Below are 11,493 nucleotides of genomic sequence, written 5' to 3'. Positions count from 1 at the left end.
TGGAAGGACACCCTCTAATGATTGTCACACAGCATCGATTTCTTGGCGTAATACTTGATAGGCAGCTATCCTGGGCACCCCACTTAAAAAAACTCGAAAACGAGGTCAATGCCACAGTGACTGTACTTCGCAGACTTGCAGGCACATCATGGGGCGAATCAGTATCGTCCATGCTGACTGTTTACAATGCATTAATACGACAAAAAATTGCATATTCCGCGCCCATCTTACACGGACTTTCCCACACGTCAGAAGAGAGACTTCAAAGACTTTTAGCTAGAGGACTACGCCTATGTCTAGGAGTTCCACGAGCGACTTCGAGTTCTCTTGTAATAGCTGAGGCTCGCCAATCACCATTTCCAGTTATGCGAACTACAGAAACATGCCGGCATTATTTCCGTCTTCAAACCCAGCATAAAAACCACCCATTGGCTCTAGACATAATGAAACGAGATAGAAGTTATGTTCATATAGAAATTCAAAAAAATCTTCACATATTGCCAGGAAATGAATTTTGGAACTCAGACATCGAATATCCTCCATGGCTGCTTACAGTTCCAAAAATCGAATTGTCAGTAGAAGGAATATTCAGCAAAAGAGACATGTTCATTCAAGCTGCTCAACAACTCGCACTATACCAGATATATATGCGGTATTCAGGATACACACACGTCTATACAGACGGCTCCAGTACAGCAACCTCTTCAACTTCATCATTCATTATACCGCACCTCAACAAACAAGAATCATTTAAGTTATCTCGTGCGACTTCGTCCACAACCGCTGAACTGTTCGCAATCCTATGTGCGGTAAAATTTATACTGTCAGTAACAGAAACGCAAAAATGGGTGATTTTCAGCGATTCACAGGTGGCTCTAACATCACTCTGCAGCACAAAGGGGAAAGCATTCAGCGACAGTATAATTTATGAAACACTTAAAAACCTCACAAAGGCAAGCGAAGCGAAACATGCAATAGCACTCCAGTGGATACCAGGGCATTGCAACATTCCTGGCAACACAGCAGCCGATGAAGCAGCACGACAAGCGCACCTGAAAGATGATACGGCTCCGCTCCCAATATCAAAAAATGAATTACGCTGCATTATACGGACAACGTCTGTCAACATGTCTAGAAACACTTGGTTTGACCAAAATTCTAAGAGCTCTGACTTATATCATATTGATCCATTTATTGAATTCAAATTTTCATTGTCATTAGATAGAACTATGGAAACGCTTATTCATCGATTACGGCTAGGCACTGCCTACACAAAGCATTTCTTACACAGAATTGGCCGAGCGGAAACCCCCGAATGTGATTGTGGATTTGTAGATGAAGATATATATCACCTCCTTCTAGATTGCCCACATCACGACACACCAAGATGCCGACTTAAATCAGCGCTAAGTAAATTAGACCGCAGACCTTTCAGTTTAAGGAAATTTTTGGGTCCTTGGCCAACAACGGCCTTGCAGAAGAGCACTTTAAAAGCACTAAAGACTTTTTTTAAAGACAGTGGCATCGTTGGACGTTATTAGTGCTTTCATTGTTCTGTTCATTTGAATGTCACTCTATATATCCATCTGTTTGGGAATTATGTTATGTTGACTGCTTTGTTGTGACTGTATGTGCTAATATTTTAACACGATGTATATACCACCCGCTCACTAGACAACGTGCTATTAGGCGACAGTATCGATTGTACTTTTGAGACTTTCGACTACATAAGTGTGAAGACATTTGCCATGTATATTGTATGTACCCGCTGACCCGCTGACTAGAAAATGTGCTATTAGGCGACAGTATCGTTTGTACTATTGAGACTTTCGACTACTTAGGTGTGGAGACATAGTGTGCTAAGTGTTATTAGGCGACAGTGTTATTAGGCGACAGTATCGTTTGTACTTTTGAGACTTTCGACTACGTAGGTGTGGAGCCATAGGTGTGCTTGTGTGAAAAGACTATTTGATATGTAACCGTGCACCCTGAATGATGTATGACGGAACCACCCAAGAGATAAGGAGTAGCCGGCGCCTTAAATTGCGCGCCAACATCTCCTTATATCATATGAATAAAAAAAAAAGCAAAGGCCGTCATTTCTGCCGGAAAGGTGTTGAATTTTTCTTTCGATCGTCAGGGGCTATTATTGATACAATTTGCTAAACCTGTAGAGACTAATAATAGTTTCCGATATTGTGAAACGTCGGATTGGCTGCGTTTCGCAATCAAAAACAAACGACATGGAAAATTGAGCAATGGGATCATCGTGCTCCCCGAAATTGCCCGTCCCCACGTCGCTGATGTGGTTAACACAAAACTGGCAAAGTTCAAGTGGAAAACGCTGCAACATGCTTCATACAGTCCAGACCTGTCGCCTTGCGACTTCCACGTTTGGGAGCATTTGAAGAAACTGCTCAAGGGAGCCAGATTCGTGTAGGACGATGACGTAGAGTCAGTTACAGATTTTTGAAGCACAACCCAAGGAATTTTGTGAGACGGGAATTGTGCGACTCGTTAGTCAGTGTGACAAATGTCTAAATGCTCATGGAGACTACTCTTAAATAAAGTACCCCGTTTGTCATATATTCGCATTGGCTCACTTTTACTTGACTCGCCCTCGAATATTTTGCAGATCTCCGGGTTTTTATATGTGCTCTCGGTTGCGACTTTAATTTCGGAGCAATTACTCGCAATACACGACCTGTGACAGCTGCTCCTACGCAAAATACTCTAACAAAGGACAGCGTCATTGAGATTTTTCCCTGGTCGTTGCATAGGTACAAAAATGTAAACAAGGTTCTTGAATGACAGAGAGAGAGAGAGAGAGAGAGAGAGAGAGATGCAAATGAGAAAAAGGTCGGAAGGCTAACAAATTCTCATTAAAAAATATGTCCTCAACTTTTACATTTCATGGCTTTTACGTTTTTCATATCAGTGGCATGCGCTGCTTTGCTGTTTTCAAACTGATATCGTTCTCAAGTTTGTGTGACATTTGCTTCACTATGTAAATACACAGACAACCTGGAGGCATTGATATCAGTTATTTCTGGCACAATTTTGAGGTATACGAGTACATTCTTTCATGAAAAAATACATACTTATCTTGTCTTAACTTCATTTGCGTCATCTTTGGTAATCACAATGCAATTATTATTAATGCTTAATGTATTTGATCCCTCGAGTATTACTATAAGGAGGAGGCCGAGCTGCAAAGTGAGCGGCGCTTTAACGCCTGCTTCACTTCCGCCGTGAGTCGGCCCGGCATTGCCCTATCTTCTAATCCGGCCCACGTATGGGGAGTGTTTAACATCCGGTTCACTTTCGCTGCGGGTCGGCCCGGTATTGCACTATCTTTAGGATCGGCCCACGTATGGGGGAGTGTTGCGTTTACACATTGACCCGATCCTGAGGGAACCGGCCCTTAACAGCTTCGCTGTAGAAAGGCGCGGCCTGTCACGTGCATAGAAAGCGCTGTCCTCCGCCATGGCGCCACCAGCCGGGACTGTTTGTCTGGGATCGGCGTAGAAATTGAGTCAGGAACGCCCTTGGAAAGCCGTCGCCCGATGCATCCTATCCCCCGCAGCTAGCGCCGTTCGGCCCAGCCAAGCGGCCGAGAATGCAACTACGGCAGGCACATTGGTTCCCATTGCCGCCCGCCTGTCGCGGCAGGCCGCAAATTTTTTTTTATCCAGTGGTCGTGACTGTATATGCGTCACCGTCCTGCTCGTCAGCCAAGCTAGCGCACGATGCATCCTGTTCCAGCGGCTCCGGCGTGCGATAAGACATGTTATATTCCCGCGCCAGACACACTATACTGTAGAAAGTCCAACAGACGACTTGCAAAATGCTGCGCGTCCTCTTCCGTGCAGCGGCAGTACTACAAAATTTGGTTGGAAAACGAGGCATAAGCTTGACCGCTTCTCGGCGAATTAATTTTGAATGCTTGCACGGATCAAGTGCTTTTGCTTTGTTTATGTGAATACTAGGCTTCTTACAATATAAAAGCTACGTGTTCCCAATGAAAGTGCCTTCTTCGGGTCAGTATTAATGACGTGAACTACAATAAAATTCGCTAGGGGATTGAGACTTCATCCTAACACCAGTAACACAAAGACACACGTCGACCATGTATATGTGAGGCAAAATCAGCTGTCTTAAACAACTTTGGTTGGAAAATACCCTTCTAGCTCATGCGCCGTATATTTCTGCAAATGGCTCAGACGTAGCGTAACAGCGCCACGCGTGGATCGCGTCCGCGTTAAGCCGGACTACATCCGCGCCTTTAGTTTGACCACTCCGATGCGCTCTTGAAGCGGAGGTAGAACGCATCGAGGCTCTGCTGTTGACCGTAGACAACCAGATAAGGAAAATTGGGTGGGCTGGGAGAATACTTTACTTTAAATAAACATCGCGGGCGCGTAACGGCGTTGGCACGAAGCAGGTAGCGAAGTATACTAACTCTGTGGCTTGCAGAGATGCGGGACCTACACGGAAACACGGAAAGGGTATACAATCGAGGGAAGCAGACTGGCTCTCTACAGTGTGTATAGTATACGTCACTTCCGGCGACTGGTAATGGCGGTGTATTTTTCAATTTCGGTGAGAAAGTATTAGATTTTTGTGAGCGTTTTGTGAAGCGCCCACATGCAAGCCTCGACCGACCCTTATACTTGCACAAATCTACCTGCGGTACTTGGAATGTTTGCCGCTGCACACTGATTCAGTGGCAAAATATTTAGGCCTTTTGTGGACGAACACGTAACTTGGAGTAATCATGTGGAACACTTGCCCAAAAGGTTACGAACTATGGCAGCTTTCATTCATAATTTGCATGGAAAATGTCCTTTCAATTTAAGAATTACAATATACAAAGCATTAGTGAAGTCTGTCTTGCGCTATGGAATAACTTTATATAGCACATGCTCAGAATACAAGAGGCAAATGATTAATAAGCTTATCAAACGTATACTAAATAGTACATCTTATAGAACAGTCTTACACACGTATTCTGCAAAACAAAAATAATCTAAACTAGGCATACTCAAGGTAAGCGAAATTTTTCTGTTTTCAGTTGTTCTGCGGCCCTATTTTGCAAGAGATTTCATGGTAGCTGTCCACAAAAAAGCGACGCTAAGGGAAACAGACAGATACGTTAGGCCAAGAGTTTTCACAAACCATGGTAAGAAAACAAGGAAGTATTATGTCCCAGCGGTAGTTAATGATCTCAGTGACGATTTATGCAATATTGTAAAAAGAAGAACACTGGTAAAAAAAGATAAGAAAGTGGTGATTAGAAACAATGCAAAAAATGACAATTCTGTGTGACTTTAGGGTCGTGATCTGTTCCATGTTACTCTTACGTCATGTGTCTAGTCTATTTATCGCAGCTTGTCCAGCTATATTTGCTTTTCTGTTCATCGATTCCTTTCTTTATTTCTGTTTCTTTTTTTATATCGCGCAGGCCGGAATCCTGCTATCTGGTCTTTGTGTTGCATATCATTGAGCCTTGTAACTGCTGATGTACCCACCAGCTGCCAGGTCAGTCGACAAGCCCTATGGGCTTAGGATGATCAGCAGATTCATGTGTATGAAACAAACGGGCGAATAAAACTGTATTGTATTGTATTGTATTGTATCGGTATCGTGCTGCTCTGAAGCGTGCGTTCGGTGAACAAGGTCGGCTCCCATCGGATCACGGCGAAAATGCATGCTGCTGGTCGACCTATGCCGGTGAGATAAAGAACGCCCTGCCGCTTCCTCGTCGCCAGTCACGATGCCGCCCACTTTGTTCACCGAACACACGTTTGAGAGAAGCACAGTACCACTGGGTAAATGGTCCGTCACGCGGCTTTTTTCATATTTCGTGGGCTTTCTTTGCAACCCGGAATAAAGGACTACGTGGGACGTATCGTAAAGGAAACAACTTGATCGGTGGTTTATGAAGGTGCTCTAGAAATTTGCGTATCATACTTGGGTTCCTCAGAGAATAATGGAAACGTTGGGTAACCAAACCTAATTAAGTATTGAGTTATGGGGGAAAAAGTCGTATGAGTTACTATAGGCCACTGCGAATAGCATGATTCGGTTTAATTCGCTTCCTACGCGCCTCTCATTTTGAAATTCTGGGCTCAAATTACGTACGACACCATATATATATATATATATATATATATATATATATATATATATATATATATATATATATATATATATATATATATATATATATATATATATATATATATATATATGCACACATGGAGGTCGGAAAGCTGGTGGTCGGGCCCCAACCTCCCCCCTCCATCCGTCGCCGGGAAAATGAAAACTTTCCGCCTATGCATCCGACACCTGGATCCGGTGTTCTGCGATAATTTCATGTTTACGCTTGAGAATGGTATCGTTCTCACTCAACGTCTGCTGTAAGAAAAATGCCTTGCTTCCATCTAACTGCTATCTCAGCGGTGTTCAACTTCGCTCGTACGGCATCTTTGCTTACTTTCTTTGACGGTTGCACTGCCGATGAAATAGCCGGCGACACCTAACTGGGAACAAGCAGCCACGTTCTGAACTTTTTCAGGTATTTCGATGGTAATTGTATTTGTTATAGAGCGAGCACTGGTTCACAGCGGCTTCCGCAAATAGGTATTCTGCATTTACATTATAGTAAATTTTATTTAGGTGAGCAGAAATTGGAGAAACTTTTACGCAAGGCCGTTCTGAATAATTTTGTAAACGTCGCGCTCTAACCCAGCATCATGCCTCGCTCTCTTTCTGAAATCATCTTCGCCCTTCTTTCATACCGCAAAATTACGATAGCCATATGGTTGGCGGGCCAAGTCTTTCTGCGACGCACAAGAAGTTGAAAGTTATAAGCACATAAATAGATGAACGCTTGATGGCCATAATTAGTTACTTAGTAAGATTTAACTAGCTTTCTACGTAGAATATATCACTGTTGTAGTGATGCCAGCAGACTTGCATTACCGCTGACTGCACGAGCTCAACGGCTACAGCGTTTTGCTGTTCATCACGGGGCAAATTCTCGGCCAGGGCGGTAGCATTCTAGTATAGGGGCGCAATAAAACAACGCTCGCGTACTTGAATATAGTTGCACACTATGGCATCCCAGCTGGTCTAAATTAATCGGGAGATACCAAGGACGGTACCCTACATAGACATGCTTATAGTTTGTGGCCCATACTGCCCGCATGGCCCATGGTGTTTTTTCGCCTATTTGTCTTATGTACTTCTTTTCAATAGATGGTGTTTCGAAGTGACAAAAGATTTTAAAAAATGCTTACATCCTGGCCGCAGTTTTGCAGACTCTGGCTGTGGCTGTGCCTGTCGGAAAGAGAACACGCAGAAGAATGCTTTTAAGGGGAGTCTGGTTAAGCCAAATTTCCGGAAATGAGGAAGAATGTGCGAAGATTTGGTCGGCATCCCCATAGAGCAATCACCAAAAAGTTCACTTAACCCGTACCACTCATTCGGTTAAGCCTAACCTCTGCTGTCTCCCCGGATGGTTGCTACTCGGCTCAGTAAGATGCTCGGATCGGTGAAACTCGGTAAACACAGATGGGTAAATACGAAAAGCAAATGACGCATGCTTCTATGAACGCGTGCACCATGAACCTGTTTTTGTGAGCATGCGCCGTGTCTGAACAGCTGCGCCAGCGTCAAGGATGACGTGGACACATGCAGGCCTCACAACGTGGAAATATTAATTAAAGGGACACTAAAGTTAAACACCGAATAAGTTCAGACTGATAACGTATTCTCGCAGGACTCTGCTTTCGTTGATTTCTATGTCGGCTTATAATTACAAGAAAGAATGACGGTAAAGTTTCATTTCTTTGATGTCACGCGGAAACCGCAGGATCAGTAGGTGACTCTTACGTTGCCTATTGCAAAGTATTCTTTCGCATTTCGGTCATTGTGGCCAAGCTTTAGTTTTTGAATCTATCCATGTTCATTCTTTGGCTTCTGTATAAAACTATGCACCGTTCATCTATACCAATAAAAGCTAATTAGGCCAGGGCAGACGCCATCAATATCTGTGGCATCACGGCGGGCTGGTGCGTGAACTTCAAGGCAGCGTCGGCACTCGTATTTCATGTTTGCGTCTTTTATTGCGATAGCAATTATATGGACCCTCCATGCGCATTTCTGTCGTCGGCGTCGCTGTGATGTTATGCACAAAGTCCAAGGGCGATAACATCGTCATCGCGCGCCGCATGTTGTGTGTGCGAATAAAAGCGTGTCAGGGTGAGCCGACGATAGCGGCTCAGACTGGCGCGCGCAAGATAGGAAAGCGGGGAGGAAGTGTGTTATCTTCCGTTGCGCGTACGGAACCGGGTGAAAGGAGAGGGAAGCGGAAAAGAGACGTTCTACTCCGGCGGCTGAAGCGCATGGCGCGGCCGCGCGCTGTCGCGCGGGCCCTGTGTTGAAACTGATCTGCGATGAGTACAGAGTCTGTGTTCGCCGGATTGTCGCTGCTTAGTTTGCGTTGAAACGAGAAGTAGCATGAATCTCAATTCGCTCACTGCTGTGGCCTCTCTGCCTCATGCCAGAATTTTGACAGTGAGTATCCGCTCTCATCGAGTGAGATGTGTTTATGTGTTCCGGCGCTTGTGTGACACCATGCTTGTTAATTTAGTTAATAATCGAATGTTTAGGTGTTTATATGGCCAATAAAGCTACTATTATTACTTCGTATAGCTGTCTACTCAGTTTATATCGTAATCGATGCTTCGTTGCTCAGCGAAACTGCGACTTTCGGGCAACACCGCGCCAGCAATGATCAATAACCCAACTGCTTAAAAGGACATGAAGAAATGAACAGCTTCAACGGCATAAGTAAATTTCCGTTCTACAATGCCGTAAAGGTCACTGATACCGGGGGGGGGGGAGGTTGGTAAGCCACAAAAGACTCAGAAACGAAAGAAGAGTGGCGACACCTCCTTGCTACACCTCCTTGAGTGTAGCACCTCCTTGATGAAGGAGGTGCTATAATGCACCTCCTTGCTGCATTATAGCTTTCCATGAAGTTCTCTGTCTGAACGTGAAAGACACTACAATGTAACGGAGCCATTAGAAGAACTTGCGAAGTCACAAAAACTTTTGGCAAGTCGCTATGAGCCAAATAAAAAACCTTAATTCGAATCTAAGACTTCACGTTGACTTAGCGGTGTGAGATGTTCAGGGCGACATTAAAAAGGAATGTAACTGACCATACTTTTCTGTTCCAATAATACACCCATTACAACAATAGTAATGAAAATACAGTTGTGAAGGAATACCTCGTCAGTACAAAGTTATTCAGTGTTACTACTTAGTGTCGCTTTAAAAGTGCATAAAGCAATACCGTAATGGAAAGTAAAAAAGAAAGTATAGTATTATGTCTGCTATTTGGTTTTTGTAATGTTTAATTCTTAGCTTCGGTCATGGAGACATGTGTGCACCACGAATTGCAGATTCGCAATACGTGCGGATCACTTCTGCTGAGATCAACTTCTGATCAGACAAACGCAGTTTAACAATCTCTTCGAGTTAGTCCTAACAGGAGTCTACTGTGTGCGTTCATAAACAGTTAAACTTTATATTTCGTATAGACTTTGTTTATAGCCCACATAATTGCCGTACGCCGGTATTGAGCTGAAAACTATGACGGTTGGTTGAGAACCAGTAGTGTCGGATGGCCACTTCCGTTGAGGGTGGAGGTGAGGCACTGTGCGAGTCAAAGGCGAAATAGTAAAAGCGTTTAGTAGCAAAAATAAGGATTAGCAAGGCGCTTTCTTTTCAAGCTGATTCCAGAGGAAAAAGTTAAAGTAATGGTGCAAAATTATTGTCGGAAAAAGCCAAGGATAACAGCGTAATTACACGCACTAACCTGATTGTTGTTTAAACATGCAAGTCTCGAGTTCAGCGCCAAGCCAGTGCACTGTGTTTTTTTCTTAGTCTCATCAGCACTATAATGTTTTTTACTTTGTTGGGGAAAATAATCGCTACCAACAATTCAGCGGGACCGATTTCACGTGGACGTTAATGCTATTAGCATTGAAGCAAAGTACCGACACACCGTATTTCCAACGCCGAAACAAGTATGCAGCCGGGCTCACTCGTGCTTCTTATTGCACACGCTACGCCACCTAGCGGCGCCACCGCAAACTCAGCGCTGGGCGCAGGCTCTATGGCGCCGAGCATCGCCATCATTGTTGCCATTGTAACGCCGCACATATGCTGTGGCACATATCCAGTCACACAAGTTAATGTTAAATATGTTCATTGAAAAGTGGTTCACACCTACTGGCTCATCCCAAGTTACTCTAGCTTGTATCCAAGTAAGTAGTTCATTGAAGAGCGACAAAGAATTAAAATTAAATTATGGGGTTCAACGTGCCAACACCACTTTCTGATTATGAGGCACGCCGTAGTGGAGGACTCCGGAATTTTCGACCACCTGAGGTTCTTTAACGTGCACCTAAATCTAAGTGCAGGGGTGTTTTCGCATTTCGCCCTCATCGAAATGCGGCCGCTGTGGCTGGCATTCCGTCCCGCGACCTCGTGCTCAGCAACCCAACACCATAGCCACTGAGCAACCACGGCGGGTCGACACAGAACGAGTGGTGCGTACTGAGTGATCCAAGTCGCCGACAAAGAGGTTCATTGAAGAACTGTAACTCTTAATGCCACATGCCCAATGTAGCTGCCTGAGTGGCCTATGTTGGCGTCAAAGAGATTCATTGAAGAGCAGCACATAGGTACACGCTGCCACATACCCGGTGATCCAAGTTGGTCTGACGGTTGGTTTTGAACCCGGTTCCCTCAGCACAGCAGCCCGGTGTGCCACCCATTTAACTATGGACTAATAGTTACGTAGGTTGGTGGGAAAGTAATTACAGACATAGATAGACAGGGAGACAGATGAACAGACAGACAGTATGCCTTCGGAAAGTGCGTGAGGAGCCCTCCTAAGATTACTAATCGCATTAAATAGTTGGAGTTTCATGCGAAGCATTGATAGCGTAGTAATGCATTAGACAACTACACGAAGGTTCGTAGATTTATCGGCTGTATAAATTGCAGTAAACTTTAGATTACTAATTCAATTAACGAGCATGATTACGGGTGCGCACATAGAAGCCTGAACAGATGTCCTTCGATTACCACGAAGCGTCGCCGCAATTAGACGGGGGCAAAACGTGAAAACACCCGTGTATTTACATTTAGGTGCACGTTAAGGAATTCCAGGTGCTCCGAATTTCCAGAGTACTTCACCACGGCGTACCTCACAGTCAGATTGACGTTTTGGCATGTAAAAACTCCTTACTTTATTAACCGCGAACTGTCGCAGTCACAACACTGGCATGATGGAGGTGCGCAAACAGAGAAGAGCGAACGCTTCTTGCTGCCACTCGCTTCAACGCGTCTCCGATACTTGAGATTATGCTGCCTTCAGTACTAGGTGTGCGAGGAGACAGCGCATATGAA

Source organism: Dermacentor variabilis, chromosome 3 (genome assembly GCF_050947875.1).
Source record: "Dermacentor variabilis isolate Ectoservices chromosome 3, ASM5094787v1, whole genome shotgun sequence".
NCBI lineage: Eukaryota > Metazoa > Arthropoda > Arachnida > Ixodida > Ixodidae > Dermacentor > Dermacentor variabilis.
The sequence above is the reverse complement of the archived record's forward strand: the minus strand, read 5'-3'. Positions refer to the sequence as shown.